The sequence below is a fragment of the Triturus cristatus genome, chromosome 5_1, assembly GCF_964204655.1.
Source record: "Triturus cristatus chromosome 5_1, aTriCri1.1, whole genome shotgun sequence".
NCBI lineage: Eukaryota > Metazoa > Chordata > Amphibia > Caudata > Salamandridae > Triturus > Triturus cristatus.
Window position 1 is genome coordinate 1,017,575,949 of NC_140587.1, and position 25,620 is coordinate 1,017,601,568.

Here is a 25,620-nt window from a genome sequence, read left to right on the forward strand (position 1 = left end):
TTGCCCCTTTCGGCACTCCTCTTCCTGCACCTCTACTGCTTCTTTATCCACTTCTCTTGCCTCTTTCTGCACCTATGTTGCCTCTTTTTGCACCTCTCTTCCATCTTTCTGCACCCATGTTCGCTCTTTCTGCACCTCTCTTGTCTGTTTCTGCACCCGCTTGCCTATTTCTGTACTTCTCTTGCCTCTTCCTGCACCTCGGTTGCCTCTTTCTGCACCCTCTTGCCTCTTTTGGCACCCCTCTTCCTGCACCTCTCTTCCATCTTTCTGCACCCATGTTCGCTCTTTCTGCACCTCTCTTGTCTGTTTCTGCACCCGCTTGCCTATTTCTGTACCTCTCTTGCCTCTTCCTGCACCTCTATTGCTTCCTTCTGCACCTCTATTGCTTTGTTCTGCACCCCTCTTGCTTTGTTCTGCACCCCTCTTGCTTTGTTCTGCACCCCTCTTGCCTCGTTCTGCTTCCCTCTTGACTCGTTCTGCACCCCTCTTGACTCGTTCTGCACCCCTCTTGACTCGTTCTGCACCCCTCTTGACTCGTTCTGCACCCCTCTTGACTCGTTCTGCACCCCTCTTGACTTTCTGCACCCCTCTTGACTCTTTCTGCACCATTCCTTTCTCTTTTGCACCTCTCTTGCCTCTTTCTACACATCTGGTTCTTCTTACAGCACTTCTCGTTCTTCTTTCTGCACCCATCCTGCCTCTTTCTGCACCTTTGGTCCCTCTTTCTGCACCTCTCTTGATGCACCTCTGTTGCCTGTTTCCGCACCTCTATTGCCTCATTCTGCACCTCTGTTGCTTCTTTCCGCACTTTTCTTGCTTCTTTCCACACCCATCTTAACTCTTTCTGTACCATTCTTTCCTCTTTCGGCACCCCTCTTGCCTCTTTCTGCACTTCTCTTGCCTCTTTCTGCACTTCTCTTGCCTCTTTCTGCACCTCTCCTGCCTCTTTCTGCACCTCTGTTGGTTCGTTTTCACTTCTCTTGCTTTTTTCTGCAATTCTTTTGTTGCCTTCTGCAACTCTCATCTCTTTGATCACCTCTTTTGCTTTTTTCACCTCTCTTGCTTCTTTCAACACTTCTCTTGCCTGTTTATGCACCTCTGTTGCCTCTTTCGGCGCCCCTCTTGCCTCTTTCAGCACCCCTCTTCCTGCACCTCTCTTCCCTCTTTCCGCACCTCTCTTCCCTCTTTCTGCACCCTTCTTCCCCGTTCCTGCACCTCTCTTGTCTGTTTCTGCACCTCTATTGTTCTTTCTGCACTTCTCTTGCTTTGTTCTGCACCCCTCTTGACTCGTTCTGCACCCCTCTTGACTCGTTCTGTACCCCTCTTGACTCGTTCTGCACCCCTCTTGACTTGTTCTGCACCCCTCTTGACTTGTTCTGCACCCCTCTTGACTCGTTCTGCACCCCCTCTTGACTCGTTCTGCACCCCCTCTTGACTCGTTCTGCACCCCCTCTTGACTCGTTCTGCACCCCTCTTGACTCGTTCTGCACCCCTCTTGACTCTTTCTGCACCCCTCTTGACTCTTTCTGCACCCCTCTTGACTTTCTGCACCTCTCTTGCCTCTTTCGGCACCCCTCTCCCTGCATGACTCTTACATCTTTTTGCAAGTCTCATCTCTTTCGTACCTCGGTTGCCTCTTTCTGCACCTCTTTTGTCTCTTTCTGCTCCTCTGTTGCCTCTTTCTGCACCTCACTTGCTTCTTTCTGCACCCCTCTTGCCCCTTTCGGCACTCCTCTTCCTGCACCTCTACTACTTCTTTATCCACTTCTCTTGCCTCTTTCTGCACCTATGTTGCCTCTTTTTGCACCTCTCTTCCATCTTTCTGCACCTCTGTTGCTTCTTTCTGCACCTCACTTGCAGAGGTACAGAAAGATGCCTGTTTCTGCACCTGCTTGCCTATTTCTGTACTTATCTTGCCTCTTCCTGCACCTCGGTTGCCTCTTTCTGCACCCTCTTGCCTCTTTTGGCACCCCTCTTCCTGCACCTCTCTTCCATCTTTCTGCACCCATGTTCGCTCTTTCTGCACCTCTCTTGTCTGTTTCTGCACCCGCTTGCCTATTTCTGTACCTCTCTTGCCTCTTCCTGCACCTCTATTGCTTCTTTCTGCACCTCTATTGCTTCTTTCTGCACCCCTCTTGACTCGTTCTGCACCCCTCTTGACTCGTTCTGCACCCCTCTTGACTCTTTCTGCACCCCTCTTGACTCTTTCTGCACCCCTCTTGACTTTCTGCACCCCTCTTGACTCTTTCTGCACCCCTCTTGACAATTTCTGCACCATTCTTTTCTCTTTTGCACCATTCTTTTCTCTTTTGCACCTCTCTTGCCTCTTTCTGCACATCTGGTTCTTCTTACAGCACTTCTCGTTCTTCTTTCTGCACCCATCCTGCCTCTTTCTGTACCCCTGGTCCCTCTTTCTGCACCTTTGGTCCCTCTTTCTGCACCTCTCTTGATGCACCTCTGTTGCCTGTTTCTGCACCTCTATTGCCTCATTCTGCACCTCTGTTGCTTCTTTCCGCACTTTTCTTGCTTCTTTCCACACCCATCTTAACTCTTTCTGTACCATTCTTTCCTCTTTCGGCACCCCTCTTCCCTCTTTCTGCACTTCCCTTGCCTCTTTCTGCACTTCTCTTGCCTCTTTCTGCACCTCTCCTGCCTCTTTCTGCACCTCTGTTGGTTCGTTTTCACTTCTCTTGCTTTTTTCTGCAATTCTTTTGTTGCTTTCTGCAACTCTCATCTCTTTGATCACCTCTCTTGCTTTTTTCACCTCTCTTGCTTCTTTCAACACTCCTCTTGCCTCTTTAGCCACTTCTCTTGCCTGTTTCTGCACCTCTGTTGCCTCTTTCGGCACCCCTCTTGCCTCTTTCAGCACCCCTCTTCCTGCACCTCTCTTCCCTCTTTCCGCACCTCTCTTCCCTCTTTCTGCACCCTTCTTCCCCGTTCCTGCACCTCTCTTGTCTGTTTCTGCACCTCTATTGTTCTTTCTGCACTTCTCTTGCCTCTTTCTTCATTTCTGTTACTTCTTTCAGAATTTCTCTCGCCTCTTTATCCACTTCTCTTGCCTGTTTCTGCACCTCTGTTGCCTCTTTCTGCACCTCAGTTGCTTCTTTCTGCACTTCTCTAGCCTCTTTCTGCATTTCTGTTCCTTCTTTCTGCACTTCTCTTGCCTATTTCTACATTTCTGTTGCTTCTTTCCTGCCGTTATTTGGCTGTTTCTTCACCCCTCTCTCCTACTCCTGCACTTCGTTTGCTACTTTCTGTACCTCTCTTGCTCCTTTCTGTACCACTCTTGCTTCTTTCTGCACCCCTCAACTCTTTTTCCACCCTTCTTTCCTCTTTCTGCACCTCTCTTGCATCTCTGCAGTTCTTGCCTCTTTCGGCACATCTGTTCCTGTTTGCACTTCTCTTTCTTTCTGCACCCCTCCTGCCTCTTTCTGCACTCCTTGCCCTCTTTCTGCACCTCACTTGCCTCTTTCTGCACCCCTGTTCCCTCTTTCTGAACCTCTCTTGCCTCTTTCTGCACCTCTCTTGCCTGCTTCTGCACCTCTATTGCTTCTTTCTGCACTTCTCTTGCCTCTTTCTGCATTTCTGTTGCTTCTTTCAGAACTTCTCTTCCCTCTTTATCCACTTCTCTTGCCTGTTCCTACACCTCTATTGTCTCTTTCTGCCTCTCTGTTTCCTCTTTTTGCACCTCACTTGCTTCGTCCTACACCCCTCTTGCCTCTTTCGGCACCCCTCTTCCTGCACCTTTCTTCCATATTTCTACACCTCTCTTGCCTGTTTTTGCACCCCGCTTGCCTATTTTGGCACCTCTTTTGCTTCTTTCTCTACCTCTCTTGCCTCTTTCGGCACCCTCTTCCTGCACCTCTCTTCCATCTTTCTTCACCTCTGTTCCCTCTTTCTTCACCTCTCTTGCCTGTTTCTGCACCTCTGCACCTCTGTTGCCTCTTTCTGCACCTCACTTGCAGGGGTACAGAAAGATGCCTGTTTCTGCACCTGCTTGCCTATTTTTGCACTTCTCTTGCCTCTTCCTGCACCTCTATTGCTTCTTTCTGCACTTCTCTTGCCTCTTTATGCATTTCTGTTGCTTTTTTCTGCTCTTCTCTAGCCTCTTTCTGCATTTCTGTTCCTTCTTTCTGCACTTCTCTTGCCTATTTTTACATTTCTGTTGCTTCTTTCTGCAGTTATTTTGCCTGGTTCTCACCCCTCTCTCCTCCTTCTGCACTTGTCTTGCTTCTTTCTGCACCTCTTTTGCATCTTTCGGCACCCCTCTTGCTGCTTTCTGTCCCCCTATTACTTCGTTCTGCACCTCACTTGCCTCTTTCTGCACATCTGGTTCTTCTTTCAGGACTTCTTGTCTTCTTTCTGCACCCATCCTGCCTCTTTCTGCACCTCTTGTCCCTCTTTCTACACCCATTGTCCCTCTTTGTGCACCCCTGTTCCCTCTTGCTGCACCTCTTGACTGTTTCCTCACCTCTATTGCCTCTTTCCGCACTTCTCTTGCCTCTCTCTGCACCTCTGTTGCTTCTTTCCGCACTTCTCTTGCTTCTTTCTGCACCCCTCTTAACTCTTTCGGCACCATTCTTTCCTCTTTCGGCACCCCTCTTCGCTCACTTCTCTTGCCTCTTTCTGCTCCTCTCCTGCCTTTTTCTGCACCTCTGTTGGTTCTTTTACACTTCTCTTGCTTTTTTCTGCAATTCTCTTGTTGCTTTCTCCAACTCTCATCTCTTTGATCATGTAGGAGAGTAGGATCTGCCTCTTATGATGCCCCCACTTTTTTCCTAATGTATACACTGGTTTCTGGCTATAGTCTGGCTAGGACCCTGCTAATCAGGGCCCCAGCCTCTCTGTTCTCTCTAAACATCATGGAGTGCATATTAGGTGCACTAGTGATTGGATACTGTGGTACCTTATGAGTCCCTAGTATATGGTACCTTAGGTACCAAGGGCATAGATACTTCACAGGCCTACCAGGGTTTGAAGCATGTATTATGCCACCCCTGGGAAGCAGACTAAATTTGACACCACAGGCCTGCTACTGCAGCCTGGGTGAGGTAGTGTTAGCACTCCTCACTAAGATATAGGTTCCCTATATCTCTCCCTGCACACACACATAAACCTATCAGTCACCCTAAGGCAGGCCCTATCAATCCTGAGGGCAGGGTCTATTCTCTGGGGCTGTTTGTGAATGCGGTCAAACCATATACTCCTAAGTGCATTATAACCTCGCGGTAAATACTAACTTTGGGATGGCTGCATCAAAACATGTCGTGTTTGGTGCGAAACGCTTTGGAATCATACCCACACACCAGTAACTGGTGTGGGAGTATGATCCCACCCTTCTAGAGGGATAGACATGTACCCACTGTGGAAACACGGTAGAATCCTGAAGAGCCCTGGCATCATAAAATGGATGCCACCAGTCACAGACACTGGGCTGCCCTCCTGCTGCTGACCGAAACTCGCAGTGTAGGAGGCCCAACAATAGGCATCCTGTCACAGGGAGGTGTGATCAACTCCCAGACAGGGTTTAGTGTATTGGGGCTGGGTGGGTGCACTCCTAGAGTGCTTTGAAGTCCTGCACTGGGGGAGCAGTAAACTCCTCTGTGCATACACCAGTTCAAACCGGCTCAGGGGCTACCTGCGCCTGCTCTGGCGTGAAACTGGACAAAGCGAAGTGGGTGTAGCCACCCACTCCCCTGACCCTCCCATAGGTGGGGTCATAGAGCTAGTCCCTCCCTTCCTTTCAGTATAAGTTAGGGAAATCTTGTCATTGCAAACTAGATATCCCTGGACGACGCTCTGAAGAAGAATCCTGGACCTTTGACGTTCCACTACCTCTGGAAGACGGAAGAATCTCCCTTGGAGTCGAGGAGTGACTTCCCTGCTTGGCAAGCACCCAATCTTGCAATCAACGGTCGCAAACTTTCCCGCTCCCGCCGGAGTCCGAATTCTCTGCAGCCCAGAAAGAGGATTTCCTGACTTCTCCAAGGCCATCGTGCGTCCCCAGTGACGCTGAGGGAAGTGGACCCCACGAGTGACGAGGAACCGCAATACCTGGGTACCGTGCACTATTTTTGAGTGCAACCCCTTCACGATGTTCTACGAACTTGTGCATTGGACCACATTTGGTCCAAGCCTCCAGCAGGATTCCCTCCGAAGATCAGAGGCCTACCCCGTCCCGAGTGACCGTGGGCCCCTGTTGAGTGAATCCTTTTGAGGCGCCGTCGCGATCCCTTGCCGGTTGGCTTGTGGGTCCCCAGAAGACTTTTCTACAGTTCCAGAGGGCTCCCCTGGTTGACTTACCCTCGCTGGGTGAGTCGCTCAGACCTTGCTGGCACGCCGAATCCAGCTCCTGGCCGTCGTCGACGCCTCCTGGACCTCGTGGCTGAAGAGTCAAGACACCCGTGGATCACCTGAAATCACCCGACGACTGTGGGCATCCATCTTCCTTGCCCCGGGTCACTGCCAAGTGACTTTGAACACTGTCCCCTCTGCTTTCAGGTCTTCCTTCTTCTGAATCCAGCCTTGGACCAGGAGGCGAGCTGTCCCACGAAGGCTCTTGCTGTCGGCGGTGTCAAAGTTGAACTAGGACTCACCAAGCCTTGGCAAGTGGAACCCACGAAGAACGGAGGACTTGCTTCTGGTGCAGACCAGGAAGGTCTGGGGTGCTTCTCTTTTGCAAGGAAGCGGGAGCCAGTCTGGAGGAGCCAAACCAGCAGTGAAGATTTCTGGATGCGTCGTCACCAAGGCCACTAGCCAACGGGCAAGCAACCGGACAGACGCGGCAAGCAGGAAAATGCAGAAGGGCCCCACGCAGGACTCGTGGAGTGTGGGGGGCTGATCTTCGGTGCAGATGGTGCTTGGGGTTGGGGCTTCTCAATCCCCGGTGCACAACTTCGAGGGTGCCTCAGAAGCTGCGCTGGAAGATACTAGCCACTTTTCCCAGGTAGCCGGTCCCACGTCTCTCGTCGCCTCCACGGATCTCAGCTCGGCTGTGGATGTGGATCAGGGTCGGAGAAGTCTGGAAGTCAAGGCTCTGGTCGGGCTCTGCAGTCGGTCCCTCGTAGAACTTCAGCAAAGCAAAGGGTAGTCTCTTGATGGTGCCTGTTTGCACAGGGTAGCCACTCCTTGGCCACAAGGGAGATTCTTCAGTCTTCTTCTTTCGTCGAATGTCGAAGGTCCAGAGTTTCTGTTCAAGTTGCAGGTTCAGGATAATCTAATCTCCTGGGGCCCAGCTACCACTTTTATACTAATCTGGGGGGCTGGGTTACCTGCTAGGTCACGCCTTATGGGTGGGACCTGGAAGGGGGGTGGTTACACCCCCTTCCCTTTGTCCAGTTTCGCGCCAGGACTGGGGCTGGAGTGCCCCAGCACCAGTTTGAACTGGACTATGCACGGGACACCTTGTGTGCCCCAGGCATGTCTCATTCTTTTCATCCCTCCCTGCCCCAATACACTAAGGCCTGTCTGGGGTGGTGCTCGCACCTCCCAAGGCAGGAAACCTATTGTCCAAGCCTCCCTTGCCGGGATCACTCCCAGCAGCAGGAGGTCAGACTCGTGTCTGTGGCAGCAGCATCCATTTTGTGATGCTGGGGCTCTGGTTAACTTTAACCGGGTAAGTAGGTTACAACATGTCTTCTCCCTCTAGAAGGGAGGGATAATATCCTCATCCCCAGATAGGGGTATTATTCCAAAGTGTTAGACACCTCACACGACATGTTTTGATAAAGCCAAACCATAGTTACCATAACCGTTTAAGATTATAAGGCACTTTAAGAGTATATGGTAGGCTATATCATAGAACAGCTATAAGGACATGGTTCCGAAAGCTGCAGACAGGCTCAGCTCATGCTAGAGCACCATCTCACATGTTACCAAGCACTCTGCCTCCAGGATTGTTAAGGCCTGCCATAGGAGTGGCTGATAGGTACACATGTGTCTATATGTAAGTTAGGTATAGGAATACTACACCTAAGCAAGGAGTGATTACACAGCCTTGCCCCAGCTGAGTGATCAGCCAGTTGTGTCATAATGGAAGGCCAGGCCAGGGGTGGCATAATACATGATGCAGCCCCTGGTAGGCCTAGGGTACACCTATGCCCTGGGTACCTAAGGTACACTGTACAGGGGCCAATAAGGTGATCCTATCCAAATGGGTTATGCACCTAAAGTACATAGTATCAATTTAGAGAGAGAACAGCAGGGCTGTGGGTCTAGTTAGCAGGCCCACAGCCACATCTAAGTCGAAAACCAGTAAAGCAAAAGCAAAAAGTGGGGGTGAACATAGAAAGCAGACCCTACTCTCCTACACCTGTGTGGTGTACTTTCATTTGGTAATTCAAGAGATTATAAGGTAAAACAAACTGCTTTACATTCCTCTAAAGACTTAGTCTGAAGGCTGCTCCCCACAGCTACCACTAGGATAGCTTTCTTTAAAGGCTGTCTTAAACCTACTACCATAAGTGTCGAATTGCACTGGTGCAAGGTGTAGGAGAGTAGGATCTGCCTCTTATGTTGCCCCCACTTTTTTTCTGATGTTTACACTGGTTTCTGGCTATAGTCTGGCTGGGACCCTGCTAATCAGGCCCCCAGTGTGATAAGTTGGCCTGGTATATGCTGTTCACTAGCTACAGTGGACACCATGCACCAGTACAATTTGACTCTTATGGTAGTAGGTTTAAGACAACCTTTTAAAGAAAGCTGTTCACGGGAGACGCATGCAGTGTGAGAACACAGCTGCAAATCCCTATTGACTCCAATGGAGCAAGTCTCGATTGGAAATTTAGAGTTTAAGGATACTTCGGGAGAGTCTACAAGCAAGTCACTTACAGGGTAAGTAGTTCTAGAGCCAACACCCACAGGAGCACCGTAGTGCTGGAGTTACCTCACCCACAGGGAAGCCGGTTGCATAGGTGTCTTTTGGTGTCGGGTCGCGGCGTCGTTTTCAATGGGAGCCAAAGAAGACTTGCTGCTTGTGAAGACAGAAGAAGTGTCCAGTGGAATCCCAGATTTGATTCAGAAGAAGGAAGACCTGAAAGCAGAGGGGACAGTGTTCAAAGTCACTTGGCAGTGACCCGGGGCCAGGAAGCTGGATGCCCACAGTCGTCGGGTGTTTTCAGGTAGTTCACGGGTGTCTTGACTCTTCACCCACGAGGTCCAGGAGGCGTCGACGACGACCAGGAGCTGGATTCGCACGAAGTCTGCAGCTTACTGCAGTGTCGGTGACCAGATTGGAGCCAACAAGCCTTGGTAACAGCAAGTCTTGTGGAAAGGATAAAAAGTCAGCGGTGAAGACCAGCAAGGTCTGAGGGACTCACCCAGCAAGGCTAAGTCAGGGCAGGCCTGGAGCAACCAGGGGAGCCCTTTGAAATTGTAGGAATGTCTTCAGGGGACCCACAAGCCAACGGGCAAGGGATCGCGAAGACGCCTCAGGAGGATCCACTCAACAGGGGCCCACGGTCATTCGAGACGGGGTAGGCCTCTGATCTGTGGAGGGACCCCTGCTAGAGGCTTGGACCACACGTGGCCCAATGCACAGGTTCTTAGAACGTCGTGAAGGTGTTGCACTCGAAAATAGTGCACGGTACCCAGGGATTGCGGTTCCTCGTCACTCGTGGGGTCCACTTGCCTCAGCGTCGCTGGGGACTCACGATGGCCTTGGCGAAGTCAGGAAATCCTCTTCCTGGGCTGCAGGGACTTCGGACTCCGGCGGGAACGTTGGAGTTTGCGACTGTTGATTGCAAGATTTGGTGCCTGCCAAGCAGGGGAGTCACTCCTTGACTCCAAGGGAGATTCTTCAGTCTTCCAAAGGTAGTGGAACGTCGAAGGTCTGGGATTCGTCATCAGAGCGTCGTCCAGGGGTATCTAGTTTGCAATGGCAAGGGTTCCCTAACTTATACTGAAAGGAAGAGAGGGACTAGCTCTATGACCCCACCTATGGGAGGGTCAGGGGAGTGGGTGGCTACACCCACTTCCCTTTGTCCAGTTTCGCGCCAGAGCAGGGAGCCCCTGAGCCGGTTTGAACTGGTGTATGCACAGAGGAGCCTACTGCTCCCCCAGTGCAGAACTTCAAAGCACTCTAGGAGTGCACCCACCCAGCCCCAATACACTAAACCCTGTCTGGGAGATGGTCACACCTCCCTGTGACAGGATACCTATTGTTGGGCCTCCTCCACTGCAAGTTTTGGTCATCAGCAGGAGGACAGCCCAGTGTCTGTGACTGGTGGCATCCATTTTGTGATGCCAGGGCTCTTCAGGATTCTACCGCGTTTCCACAGTGGGTACATGTCTATCCCTCTAGAAGGGTGGGGTCATACTCCCACACCAGTTACTGGTGTGGGGGTATGATTCCAAAGCATTTGACACCAAACACAACATGTTTTGATGCAGCCATTCCAAAGTTAGTATTAACCGCGAGGTTATAATGCACTTAAGAGTATATGGTTTGACCGCATTCACAAACCGCGCCAGAGAATAGACTCTGAGAGCTGCAGAGGGGCCCTGCTCAGGCAGAGGCACCCCCTCACATGGAAACCAAGCACCCTGCCCTCAGGATTGATAGGGCCTGCCTTAGGTGTGACTGATAGGTTTAAATGTGTGTGCAGGGAGAGATATAGTGAACCTATATCTCAGTGAGGAGTGCTAGCACCACCTCACCCAGGCTTCAGTAGCAGGCCTGTGGTTTCAGATTTAGTCTGCTTCCCAAGGGTGGCATAATACATGCTTCAGCCCCCGGTAGGCCTGTGAGGTACCTATGCCCTTGGTACTTAAGGTACCATATACTAGGGACTCCTAAGGCACCACAGTGTCCAATCACTAGTGCACCTAATATGCACTCCAAGTTGTTTAGAGAGAACAGAGAGGCTGGGGCCCTGATTAGCAGGGTCCCAGCCAGACTATAGCCAGAAACCAGTGTAAACATCAGAAAAAAAGTGGGGGCAACATAAGAGGCAGATCCTACTCTCCTACAGGCCCAAAGTCAGTTCAGTGCACCTTGCATTTTATGTTTTTTTGTAAATTTTATACAAAATCGAGATATGCCTTTTTGAAACCGCTTTTACAATTCTTAAACATTTGAAAGTTTCGGGCTGCGTTACTTTCTCTTCAACTGCTAAACGATGAATTCATTTGTTTAATGGTGTATAAGTATATTTCCACGGCTGTTCGGCAACGGAATATTTTTGGAAAATGATCATCTTGTATACTGACTACATCACTATGACTATGATTTAAGACTTCCTGTGTGAATATATAATATGATACTGTTTAATTTTAGAAAGTGCAGTTAATATTCATATGGAATTTGTATACCAATGTCTTCTCTATGTTTGTTATTAATCAGATTGAAATGCTGTTTTATCCAGGCATTATAGCTCTCAGTGATGATCAGTTCCCTGCAAAAGATTGGCATCCGGTTACTTGTAACCATCATCGCTATGGATTTATCATTAATTGTTTGCATTTAATTTTATTTTATCATGAATTGGCTGCGTTCTATTTTATGAAATGTTTTTATGATGCTCTCTTTAATGGCTGGCACACAGCCGAATAAAGATTTTTGGCTGACTGATTGACTGACTGACTGACTGAATACTACCATAAATCTGCTATCTATCCGAATCCATATAACTGACTAACCTATCCACCACTTAAAATTTACTTGCATGTTTCACTATACTAATTCAACACTAATCCTCTATGGGTCCCGGAGTAGCGTGCTACTTGCCGAAAAAGCGCTTTGACGCCTCGTCGGGGGTAGTAAGCGCTATATAAATGCAATTACAATACAATACAATACAATACAGGATATCCTACACAAAGCAAATGCAAAAAAAGGTGGGATGTGCCCTGACTCCCCGCCAAGGGCCTCTGCTGAAGCCCAGACCCCAGTGGTGGAAGACTCCGCACAGGAAGAGCGTGCCACCCGCAACTATCTGGAACGTTTGTTTAGCACGCTGCAGGATGACTTAGCGGCACTGCGACAAGGCATTACCACCGACATAAAAACCATCAAGTCTGACCTTGCCAAACTGGGGGAGAGGGTGGACTCACTGGAAAGGGCTGGAGATCGTCATGAGGAGGAACTCCACGACCTCGAACGAGAACTATTGGACCTAAGAGAAAGGAATGAGGAGCTGTGCTACTGTCTGGAGGACTTGGAAAACAGGTCCAGACACGTCAACATCCGTATTAAAGGGATTCCTCTGCAGGCAGACACAGGGACGCTAAAAGAATTAGTGGTGCGCCTCTTTTGGCACGTGGCACCAGCCCTGGGGGGCAAAGACATACCTCTGGACCGCACGCACAGAGCTGGGCGCCCGGTTGTGGGCCCGGGTCGACTGCATGTCACTTTAACTTGTCTCCACTCCTACACACAGAAGAAGATGATCAATGCAGCAACTCAAGACTTATCAGTCATAACCTTTGAAGGCATGCAGGTTGGGATATATCAGGACCTCTTCCCCACTTACCCTCCAGAGACAGAAAACTTTGCGGCCGGCCATGGCATTTATGTCGGAGAAAGGCGTCCGCTACAGGTGGGGGCATACCTTCCGGGTGATCTTAGTCTGAAACCAGGAACCCCACATGGTCCACACGTTGGAGGAGGCACTGGGTCTCGCCCCGGATGGGGAGTATGACAACACGCACGCAAACCAAGATTCCGTTGTTGGAATGGGAAAGAGTCACTGCCGAAACCCTTAGATGCTTAACGCCTCAGTGAAAGAGATGCTCTCTTACGCTGGAATTAGCAAAGTGAGGAAAGGAGGCCCCTTATGTGATGGCCTTGTCTGGCAGAGCGCCATAATCTTTCTTCCTGAGACGCAGTAGTGGCTGATCGCCTGGCAGACGGACCCTCCTTAATTGGTGAAAATTCACTCCAACTCTTGGGACCTTTACACGTTTTAGATATACATGTTAATGTTAAATCTTTATGGGTTTAATTCTTTCTCCTCTCTCAGCCCACTGGAATGATCTCTACTGCATGTTCTTGGGGCCTATTTGGTAGGCACCTTCCTGACACCATGTGCCCCCGCTGTTGCTGACAGGTGCTTATCTTAGACAGGGAAGTTTCTTTAACTCCTCTTTCCATGCTGGGCCCTACATTGGAAGGCTGCAACACAGGTTATCTGGTGTTTCATATGCTGCTTGTCCCTGGCACCACGTTTGCGATCTAAACCAGGTGGCCTTCTCTTCTTCCCCACTCGACAACCCCCTTTTTCTCCATTCACCAGGTCTTTTCTTCTGTTCGCCCCTGTCTTTTACCTTGGCGAAGGCTTGGGCCCCATCCTTAATCATTTGCGCGCCTGGTATACATACTCCCATGACCCATTAATATAGTGAGCCTCAATCAGGGCTCGAAAACTCATTTAATTTATACTAGACCTCCAGGTCTAGTAACCTACAAAATCTACTTGACCAAACTGAAATGCACTTGACCTCTAGCTGTGAAAGCAAGCAAATGTGACAAGGTAGCAAGATTCAGAGGCATTTTTATTATTTACTTTGTGAGCAATAAAGACGCCTTTAAATATTGCTATCTTGTCACATTTCCTCTGCTTTTAGAGACAGAGGTCAAAAGTAAACCTAAAAATAGCTTGCCCTAATTAAATCTGGCTCGCAAATGCGAGCAGGCGAGTGGATTTTTTTAGCCCTGTCAATGTTCGGGCCTTTGTGTCCCAGCGAAGCGACTGGCGCTGCTTGCGTTTCTCAGGGAGTCTGGTTGCGAGATCTACCTACTACAAGAAACACACCTACTGCGCTCTCACCGGAAACGCCTTCAGTTTCGATAGTTTGACCACCAGTATTTCTCTTCAATGGCTGGGAAAAGGGTAGGGGTAGCTATTCTGCTGGTGACACACTTTCAGGGGAAGATCCTCTCAACCTCAGACAGACATTCCGGGCAGGCTATTGTTCCTGCAGGTGGAGATGGGGAATCACACGTATACCATTGCTTCAATATACGCTCCAAATGACTCCAAGAGACTTTAATTAGGAACGTACTGGGTGCAGTCTTGACGTCCACAGACGTGGGGGGGATATTAATATTGTGCGGGACCCCCAAATGGACAGGTCTGTGGTGAAGGCCAGGGGGACTGGGGCACTCTCAAACGCCAAGTGGTGGTAGATGGGTGAGGCGGGGTTGGTAGACGTATGGCACCTGCGAAATCCCTCCACAAAGGAATTTACCTTTCATTCTGCAGTACACCAAACGTATGCCCGAATAGATTTCTTTTTCACTCCCCCGCATATGACCCGGGCCTCAGTAGCGGTAGAGATCGGAATGGCAGCATTGTTGGACCACTCTTTCATTATCCTCTCTCTGAAATTGCAAAGGAGCCGCCCTCCTCCTAAAATATGGTGGCTGAACCATAATTTGCTCACATGCGACGCCAATGTGATAGCAACACGGAAGTCCATACAGGACTACCTGGATATTAACGATGATGGCTGCACGCGATCGCGCTTCTGTGGGACACATTAAAGGCGGTACTCAGGGGACAGTTCATTGCTATTGCAGCTAATCTCAATGGGGACAGGAAGGGTAAGAGGATGCAATTAGAGGACAGAGTCCGGGAACTGGAGGGGGTTCAATTGCGCACAGGCTCTATTCAAAGGAGGCACCAGCTCACTACAGCACGCAAGCAGATGAGGGCCTTGGACATGGACAGGGCGGAATACGCTCTCTTGCATACCAAGCAGAAGTATTATTAAAGGGGCGATAAGGAAGGTAAACTACTGGCACACAGACTCTGGGCTTAGATGGCCCAATGCCGAGTTAAGGAACTTGTAGGACCTGATGGGGAGGAGCTGAGATCTGACTATCAGATAGCAGGAGAATTTGAACGCTTTTATTCTCCACTTTATTCCACAGAGACACTTGATGACGCAGCAGCGGTAGACTGTCGCACAGTCTCCAGTGACCCTGCTCCCCGAGTCTGAAGTGGTTAATCCGGACACTGATATAAGCCCTGAGGAGGTGCTCCGTGCTATTCAGAGGCTCCCTCTTGGCAGGTCACCCGGAGAAGATGGCTTTACCTCTGACTTTTACAAAACATTTGCGCAGGCCCTTGCCCTTTTGCCCTCCCGCCTTTACAATTCATTTAGCACTACCGGGTGTCTTGCTCCTTCCATGCAGACTGCAGCAATTGTGGTCCCTCCAAAGCCAAGAAAATACCCAAAGAGATGTGCGTCGTACTGACTGATTTCGCTTTTAAACGTAGATCTGAAAATCTTTACTAGTGTGTTGGCTTCCCGTCTAGCACCGTACATGCAGGGCCTCATAGACCTGGACCAGTCTGGGTTTATTTCAGAGAGGGGTTGTAGTGATGGCAGCCGTTCCTGTCGCTGCCTCCACTGCTGCAGGCCATGGCTGATTTTGGAGCGGTGTCTGGCTTCAAAGCAAACCTTCAGAAAACAAAAACACAGGCTCTAAGCCTGACGATACCCAGGGAGGATAAAGCGCACCTGACAACCCTGTTTCTTTTGCCTGGGCGACAGATGGGGTGACATATTTTGGATTACAGATTTTTTCCACGCTCAAGCGTACGTTGGGGGAAAATGACGCCCCCCTGCTCGCTATGGCGAAAATGGAACTCGCAGCTTGGAAGTAGTACACCTTGTCCTGGTTGAGCAGCTGGCAGCGGTGGCGATGACCCTACTCCCTCGGATCTTATATGTCATGCAGACATTACCACTGCAGCCCCCCTCATCGGTCCTAACTAAGTTGCAGCACCTCATTGGAGACTTTGTGTGGTCAGGCAAAAGACCCTGCATAGCTCGGCAACCTACATATTTCAAACAGAAGGACGGAGGGTTGGGAGTTCCCCATTTGGAAAGGTACTACCAGGCAGCTCAATTGCGCTACATGGTATAATGGTACAGAACGGAATCTGAAAAGCACTGCTGCTTCATTGACTGTGCAGTGGCTGGGATCCATATATGGAAAGTTCCTTGGCTGCCGAAGAAATACCGGCCTGTGGGGGTGTACATTTCACCTGTAACAAGGGCCACGGTGGGGGTGTCGGAAAGAGTACAGGTCGCGAGATGCCTCTCTACACTAACATCGCCCTTGACCCCATTCATTGGCCACCCGGAGTTCCCCTGGCACTGAAGGGAGATGGATGTATTAAATGGCAGGAAGCCAACTGTAAGAGGCTGGGGGACCTCTTTGAGGAAGCAGGGATAATGGAATTCGTCCAGCTTGGTGCTGGATATGGCTTAGCCCAGGACGCTTACTGGCAATATATTGCCCTTCAACATTAGGTCACGCAACTCCAGGTGTGAGAAGTTGGCCTGGCATATGCTGGTCACTAGTTAAAGTGGCCACCTTGCACCAGTCCAATTCGACTCTTATGGTAGATAGGTTTAAGACAACCTCTTTAAAGAAAGCTATCCTAGTGGTAGCTGTGGAGAGCAGCCTTCAGGCTAAGTCTCTGAGGAATGTAAAGCAGCTTGTTTTACCTTATAATCTCTTGAATTACCAAATGAAAAGACACCACACAGGTATATTTATAAAGTGTATATGTATTTATTTCTAGACACACTCTACTAATCTCTTTATGAGATTAGAAGTCAGGAACATATGCACAAATCAATGTTTCACAACAAATTAAGCATTTATATGGCTGGGGCCCTAGGGGCGTATCAGACCATATACTAAAAAAGAGGTATAAGAATATCGACTTAAGAAGGGAGAAGGCCTAAGGTCTTCAGGCGCGCTGCGGCCTCACTAATCCACCCAAGGCAGATAAGTAAAGGACCCACGGGAGACGCATGCAGTGTGAGAACACAGCTGCGGATCCCAATAGACTTCAACTGAGCAAGTCGCGGTTGGAATTTTAAAGTTTTAGGATACTTCGGGAGAGTCTACAAGCAAGTCACTTACAGGGTAAGTAGTTCTAGAGCCAACACACACAGGAGCACCGGAGTGCACAAGTTACCTCACCCAGGGAAGCCGGGTGCATAGGTGTCTTTTGGTGTCGGGTCGCGGCATCGTTTTCAATGGGAGTCAAAGAAGACTTGCTGCTTGTGAAGACAGAAGAAGTGTCCGGTGGAGAGGAGACAATGTTGGCAACAGCAAGTCTCGTGGAAAGTGAAGAAAGTCAGCGGTGCAGACCGGCAAGGTCTGAGGGACTCACCCAGCAAGGGTAAGTCAGGGCAGGCCTGGAGCAACCAGGGGAGCCCTTTGGTTTGACAGAAAAGTCTTCAGAGGACCCACAAGCCAACGGGCAAGGGATCGCGAAGATGCCTCGGGAGGATTCACTTCACAGGAGCCCTCGGACACCGGGACGAGGTAGGCCTCTGATCTTCGGTGGAAATCCTGCTGGAGGCTTGGACCACACGTGGTTCAATGCACAAGTTCGTAGAACTTCGTGAAGGGATTGCACTTGAAAATAGTGCCCGGTACCCGGGTATTGCTGTTCCTCGTCACTCGTGGGGTCCACTCGCCTCAGCTCTGCTGGGGACTCACGATGGCCACTGAGAAGTCAGGAAATCCTCTTCCTGTGCTGCAGGGACTTCGGACTCCAGTGGGAGCGGGAAAGTTTGCGACCGTTGATTCAAAGTTTTGGTGCCTGCCAAGCAGGGGAGCAACTCCTTGTCTCCAAGGGAGATTCTTCAGTCTTCCAAAGGTAGTGGAACGTCGAAGGTCCAGGATTCTTCTTCAGAGCGTCGTCTAGGGATAGCTAGTTTGCATGGCAAGGGTTCCCTATCTTATACTAAAAGAAAGGGAGGGACTAGCTCTATGACCACTCCTCTGGGAGGGTCAGGGGAGTGGGTGGTTACACCCACTTCCCTTTGTCCAGTTTCGCGCCAGAGCAGGGGCAGGTAGCCTCTGAACCGGTTGAGCTGGCATATGCACAGAGGAGCCTACTGCTCCCCCAGTGCAGGACTTCAAAGCACTCTAGGAGTGCACCCACCCAGCCCCAATACACTAAATCCTGTCTGGAAGGTGGTGACACCTCCCTGTGACAGGATGCCTATTGTTGGGCCTCCTCCACTGTGAGTTTCGATCAGCAGCAGGAGGGCAGCCCAGTGTCTGTGCTGGTGGCATCCATTTTGTGATGCCAGGGCTCTTTAAGGATTCTACCGTGTTTCCACAGTAAGTACATGTCTACCCCTCTAGAAGGGTGGGATCATACTCCCACACCAGTTACTGGTGTATGATGGGTGTATGATTCATAATGCACTTAAGAGTATATGGTTTGACCGCATCCACAAACAGCCACAGAGAATAGACTCTCCGGGCTGCAGAGGGGCCCTGCTCAGGCAGAGGCACCCCCTCACATGGAAACCAAGCACCCTGCCCTCAGGGTTGATGGGGCCTGCCTTAGGGGTGACTGATAGGTTTATATGTGTGTGTAATGTGAGATTTAGGGAACGTGAGGTGAGGTAGTGCTAACACTACCTCACCCAGGTTGCAGTAGCACGCCTGTGGTGTCCGATTTAGTCTGCTTCCCAGGGGTGGCATAATACATGCTTCAGCCCCTGGTAGGCCTGTGGAGTACTTATGCCCTCGGTTCCTAAGGTACCATATACTAGGGGCTCATAAGGTACCACAGTATCCAATCACTAGTGCATCTAATATGCACTCCAAGTTGTTTAGAGAGAACAGAGAGGCTGGGGCCCTGATTAGCAGGGTCCCAGCCAGACTATAGCCAGAAACCAGTGTATACATTAGGAAAAAAGTGGGGGCATCATAAGTGCAGATCCTACTCTCCTACACCAGGTATGCCCGCACGCTAATCGCCCCTTGATGGACTTTGAAAAATGATTTATCACTCGCCACTCTGACAAACGCTCACTTTTGGACATATACTCCTTCCTCACCACTCCTCTCCACCATACAAAAACACCAGCGCAGCATAGGTGGGAGTCTGAATGCGAGCACAAATTTTCCCTCAAAGGTTGGCAGGATATCATCCACAGAGTAAGGGCCTCCTAATGCAGCACAGCGGGCAAGGAGATGTTCCTCAAAATTGTTAATTATTGCTATTACACCCCAGTACGAGTGGCCCGTTGGAAGGCTGGGGGAGACCCACAGTGCTGGCGTGTTTGCAGACAGGAGAGCACCCTGACTCATTTGCTGTGGGACTGCCCAAAGATTTAGCAGTTCTGGACGACTGTCCTTTCTGACATTAACCACTATCTACGGAACAGAGTTACCTAGTTTCCGCAGCTACATATTACTGGGTCTGCCTAACACCCTGCCCTACCCCCTCAGATCTTGCCATGGAAGACTTATTACTTGGCGCTGGGAGCGGCAAGCAGACTCTCCTATCCCGTTGGGGGACTGACGCAACCCTGACTGGACCGGATTGGCTACACAATATATGGGAACTCTTGGGTATGGAGAAGCTTACAACTAGCATTACACACACATTACCACGCTTTGACAAAACATGGAGCTCCACTATAAAATTCTTAACAACGGAATTCGGCAAACTAACCTGTCCCACATACTTACGGGTATTTCGCCTCACTCAGGCATTACAAATGGCAGAGTAACTGAAATCCGGGGCATCTATGTCACAGCCGCAGGATTAATGCAAATTTCCACTGGTGACTGTCATTTCTGGCTGTCAAGTGCTTTTCTTCTCAATCTTTTCTTCACATCTATTGCTCTTTTTCCCTCGATTTCTCACTCTTGTTATGCCCCACTGGCCTAAGGATCTAGGTGGTGCCTGTTGTTCTTACATTATCAAATCAATTAAAAGATTTGAATCATAAAAAGAAAAAAGAGAAATTCAAAATCCTCACCATGGCTATGGTTTGGTCTTCCTTGAACCATGGTGACTGGATGGTAACGTTGGACTCGCAGACACTTAGTACTACATAACCATCCTGTTAGCTCACAGGCGTTACCTGCGGTTCACAGTAAGCCACGAGCATTCCCAGTTCACTGTGCTCCCCTTCAGCCTTACAATGCCCCATGGGTGTTCACGAAGTGTTGGCAATGGTTAAGCACACCTTCAGAGGCTGAGTTGTCCCAGTTCCCCCCACCATGGTGACTGGTTGTTGAAGACAGGCTTGGCCCAGGCAGTCTCACCCAGCTCCAGACTACAGCGAACCACCTGCACTCGCTCGGACTCACTATCAACATGCCAAATTCACATCTCACTCTTTCTCAGATGCTCTCTTTCATCTCAGGTATTCTGGACATGGTGCAGTCCTCTGCCTACCCTCCTAAGTGGATAGTCCAGGACATTTAGGCTATGATCTTGATGTTTCAACCTCTGTCCTGGATTTTGGTGATACTGATTCTGAGGCTGCTGGTGAAGCACACCCTATGAAGCAAGCAGACACTGCTGTGGGAACTGAATTCCCAGTGGGTGCAGCATTAGGGGAATCTCTCCTACCTGGTCCAGATTTTGAAGGAGACTGTAAAACATCTGTAGTGGTGGTTGACAAATCACAATTGGACAAGTGGCAAACACACAGCGGTACTGACAGTGGTAACCAACGCATCACTTCTGGGTTCGGGCGGCCATCTGAGAGAGGTAAGGTCTCTGATTTCTGGCAGAATCCTAGCTCCACATTGTACGGGAGCTTAGGGTGGCTCACTTTGCATTGAAAGCCTTCCTCCCATCCATCGAAAGAAGGTTGGTTCAGGTGTTCCCGGGCAACACCACTGCCATGTAATATTGCAACAATCCAGGCGGAGTGGGGTCGTGGAGACTGTCCAAGGAGGCCCTGTGCCTCTGGACTTGACTGGAGTGACAGTACATATTCCTGGTCGTTCAGCACTTGGTAGGATCTCTGAACACCTTGGCAGACAAACTCAGCCGATTATGCCTTGTGGATCACAAATTTCATCTACTTCCAGCGGTGGCATTAGGTCGCATCCGAAAATGAGGAGAACCTTGACTCGATCTATTTGCTATCACTGAGAACAAGCAATGTCAGTACTTCTGTGACCTGGAGTTTCCAAGATGGCTCTTGCTTGGAGACGTGTTCCGGTTAGACTGAAATCAGGGACTCCTGTGTAGGCCTGGGCGGTGAACTTTGCTCCATTTGCGGAGTTTTCTGCACTCCGCTTAGGTCGCGGAGTGCAGAAAACTCCGCTTCGCGATGTGCAGTGAAGTTTTTTTCCCCGCTCGCTATCGAGAACGGTAAGTTCGCGAGCTGCCACTCGGGTACAATTTCTACCCGAGCCGCAAGAATACCAGCACAAACTGCAGTTCGCACTGCACTCCGCCGCTTGCAGAACTTCGCAGAGTTTCGCGTAGCAAAACTCTGTGAACTACGCCCAGGTCAGCTCCTGTACACCTTTCTGTCTATACCACTCCTGCCTCGAGTTCTCAAACAGATCAGAACTTTCGTCCCAAGTCATCCTGCACCCGAATCTGTGCACACTTTGGCTTCATGCGTGAAGATTGTGTGGTGACAGTTGAATGCTTTGGATATCCTCCTGAGATCTGTGATGTGATTTTGTCCGTTTCACAGAAACTTAAAAAGTCAAGTCTGTGAAGAAGACAACCATCTCTTGATGGATTGTACTTTGCATTAAAATCTGCTGTGCATTAGCTGAGAAACAGCCTCCTGAGGGCTTGCGGGCCCATTCCACCAGGGCCAAGGCTCTACTGCTGTGTAGCAAGCTGGCTACCTGTCCTGGGTATCTACCAAGCTGATATGTGGGCGTCCCTTCACACGTTCATGAAGCGCTACGGCTTGGACAGTCAGGTCATTCGAGACAGGCATTTTGCCCATTCTGTCCTCCATGATTTCCCGGTTTTAGACACTTTGCAGACCCACTTCAGGGAGGCACTGCTTGGTTATCTATTTTGAGGTCAGGAATCCGCAGTTAGAAGTCTGTCAGAGGAACTACTTACTTACCTTCAGTAATTCTTTTTCTGGTAAAGACTATCTAGCCATAGATTCCTCACCGATCTTCCCCGTTCTGAGAACTGGGCTCTTCACTGTAACACCCTGTTAGGTTCTGCGCACTAGTCCAGCAATAATTCTAGCGTGGCTTTGTGTTTTTGGTGTGGAAAATATCCCGAAAAAAAATTGTCAGCGCCCTGGGGTGGCGCCTTTATAACCACCATGCACATCACTTCCAACGTGGCAGGCGAGGTGCCAATTGTAACCACCTACTGGCTCGCCAGAGGTATTGCTCAGGATATCCCAGATCCAGTCTGACACCTCGGGAATATTCTAAGGTGAGGGATCTGCAGATACATAGAGTCTCTATCAGAAAAAGTGTTACTGAAGGTAAGTAACTTGTTCTTCCTTGCACTTTTGAATGTGGCCTTCAGGTCCTCAGTTGAGCTGTTGCTGTCTTGGGAATCCAAGGGTTCCTCAACTTATTGGTTTCATGTGGGACCAGGATCCGCACATATGCTGGAGGACCAGAGGATATGGTGCACGCTGTACATAAAAGCTCTTGAAATTTTCATACGTGAATGCGTATATCTTGCATTTAGCTTTTGTTCTGGTCTCACTGTCCTCCCGTCACAACACACTCCAACCACAACCTCTACTACTCCCCACATTCTCAGGTCACTGTTTATCAGGTGGGTAACTGCACATGACCAAGAGTCAACCTTGCACACAAGGAGGGGAAGAAACAGTAGCAGCCTGTCATTGTCTCACACGAGCCCTCAATCGCATCAGTGACTGATAGAAAACATATTAGTTAATCATGATCTCACACAGTTATGTGACTATTGTATAAAACTTTTCTACCTACCTAAACAGCAAATGAACTCTTGAATAGGGCTGAAGTCAGGATTGTAGTGTTGTCTTCGGTTGTTAGTGGCATGTTATCAGTACATTGTACTAGGCTTTGGGAAATGAAGTCTGTATATGGTCTTATATATTAGAGTGCATCTCACTGATTCCATCAAGACTCTGACACCCGAAGTCACCAAAGTCTCCAGTCACTGAACGATGTGCTTGAAGCAGTACAGTATGTGTGTGCTGGAAGGCAACATGGTAGTTAAGCATGTACTATGTGGATTATTGTTTCAAAATTGTGTAGGGGGTTTCACAGAATCCCCCTACACAATTTTGTAGGGTATAATAAAATGACTCGCTGGATGAGTTAATAAAATGACTCGCTGGATGAGATATGACTTGTGTGGTTATTAGTTGTGGTGGTTCGAAGGTGGGGCCCACATAGAGCTCCTGTCATGCTATGTGGCTGAGCTAATTTCCGGTTTGAGAGGTAGCGGGATGGCAGCGGTTGTGTAGCTTCGTGCTCTCCTGCTGTTGTCTGCTTTGCTGATCACGTTGTGTTAGCGTAGTGCCCTGGGAAAACTATGGAGAGATGAGATGCGGTGAAGCAGCGAGCGGAGGAAAAACACCTCGAGGCTCTAAACGCAGTTTCAGGCTTTTCCAGTGTTACTTTGCAACAAGTAAGCGGCTGAGAAAAAGCTTGTGATAACTGAGGTAAGGTAAAGCGGGTAACAAAAATTAAAGCGCAGTTTGATTTTTGGCAGGATCACAGGATCGTACCTACTTCCCTGCGATCTCTAAGCAGACGCATTGCAGCGCTGGGGATTTCAGCCTTTTGGTTCCCCACTGATCTTTTAAGACACTGCACTTAATTGTTACTCTGTCGCAATTATTCTGCTCTCTTTGCCCTTTGTTCATTGCATACTTGTTAAGGTGAAGGAGAGTCACTTGAGAGATCTATGTGATATAAGGGGAGAAAATGACCTTCTCCTTTATAAAACAGCTTCTCCGGAACAACAACAGAAGGCAATCAAAGACAATTAAAGGCAAGTTGAGAAAAGAAGAGGCTAGAAACTATATGAACTTGAAAGAAAGATAAGGAAGATGTGATTTTTGAGGGGAGAAAAGAAAAAGGGGAGGGTGTATACAACCTGTGGTCTCAACCCAGGAGGAGGGGTTAAAGGTGGTTGGGGAAGCGGTCCGTGTAGCACAGATGCGGTTTGTGGCCACCTGATAATACCTCCAGTAGTACCTCCAGTAATAGCTCTTTTGATTCCTGATACCTGCCTGCTACTATCAGTTGCCTGTTACCTGCTATCCCGATGAAACGCATTTCAAGAGATCTGTAGGAGAGTAGGATCTGCTTCTTATAGATACCACTACTTTTTGCTGATGTTTCACTGTTTTCGACTTAGTCTGGCTAGGATCCTGCTATCCAGGACCCCAGCCTAGCTGCTTTCTCTCTAAATTGATGGCATGTACTTTAAGTACACCACAGATTGGATTCTGGGGTACCCTTATATGTCCCTAGTATATGGTATCCTATATACCCAGGGCATAGGTACCCCAGAGGCTTCTGAGGGGCAGCTGCATGTATTATGCCACCCCTGAGAGACCATTCAAAATGACACAACAGGTCTGCTACAGCAGCCTGTGTAAGGTGGTGCATTCCCCCCATTACTTAGATATAGGTTCACTATATCTATCCATATCACTGCACACATAAACCTGTCAGTCACCCCTATGGCAGGCCTTATTAATCCTGAAGGCAGGGTGCTGGGTTTTATGTGAGGGGCTACCCATGCATGAGCAGAGCCCCTCTGCAGCTTTTGGAACCTTTATTCCAGGGTTGTTTGTGATGCAGCCAACCATATGCTCTTAAGTGCATTATAACCTCACAGTAAATGCTAACTTTAAAACGGCTGCATGGAGACATGTTGTGTTTGGTGTCAAACACCTTGGAATCATGCCTCAACAACAGTGACTGGTGTGGGAGGTATGATATGACAATACCGCTACACCCGGTACCATCTTTGCAAATCCCTGGCATCACAAAATGGATGCTGCCAGCCACAGACACGAGTCTGCCCTCCTGCTGCTAGACGAAAATCCAGCAGGGGAGGCTGGACAATAGGTTTACTGTCACAGGGAGGTGTGACCACCTCCCAGACAGACTTTAGTGTATTGGGGCTGGGTGGGTGCACTCTGAGAGTGCTTTGATGTCTGCACTGGGAGCACATTTGGTGTCCCTGTGCATAGTCCAGCTCAAACCGGTTTCAGGGGATTATCAGCCCCTGCTCTGGTGCGAAACTGGACAAAGGACATGGGTGTAGCCACCCCTCTGTCCTGACCCTCCCATAGGTGGGTCCTCAGTTTGTCTCACCCCTTCCTTGGGTATAAAGTAGGAACCCCTGGCTACAGGACTTTAGATTTACCTTGACAAAACTCTGCTACAAAAACTAAGTACTTCAACTATCTACACTACGTTGGATGACTGAAGAATCTCCCTTGGAGTAAAGGAGTTACTCCCCTGCAAGGCAGGCACCAAAGACTCATCTGACCGTTTTGCAGCTATGCAGCTCCTGAAGGACTCCAAAGATTTTGCAACACAGGAGGTGGGTTCCTAAGCTTCCCCGAGGCCGACCAGTGCTCTCAGCAAACCTGAGACCCACAGCCCTCGTGGGGACCGTGCAACCCGAACCCCTGGACACTGTGCACATTTGCAGCAGCATATGCTTTTTGGCGATCCCTGAGGCTGTGCTTTGGGCTACTTGTAGTCCCGACCCCGAGCAGTGATTCCACCGAAGATTACTGGCCTACATTTCACGAGTGTTCCGTGGGCTGGTATTTTGTGTTTCCTCTCAAGGTCAATTCGCGACCCCTGGTCCGTCGACCTGTGGGTCCCTGCGAAGGGTACTTTATGTCAGGTTGGTCCGGGATGTG

The 25,620-nt window shown here is 49.5% G+C and overlaps 1 protein-coding gene across 1 annotated transcript in view; it reads left to right on the top strand.

Moving 5' to 3' along the window:
• Positions 1 to 25,620, top strand: part of CLPTM1L (CLPTM1 like) — a 1,829,238-nt gene that overhangs the window by 1,623,341 nt on the left and 180,277 nt on the right. The window lies entirely within an intron of this gene.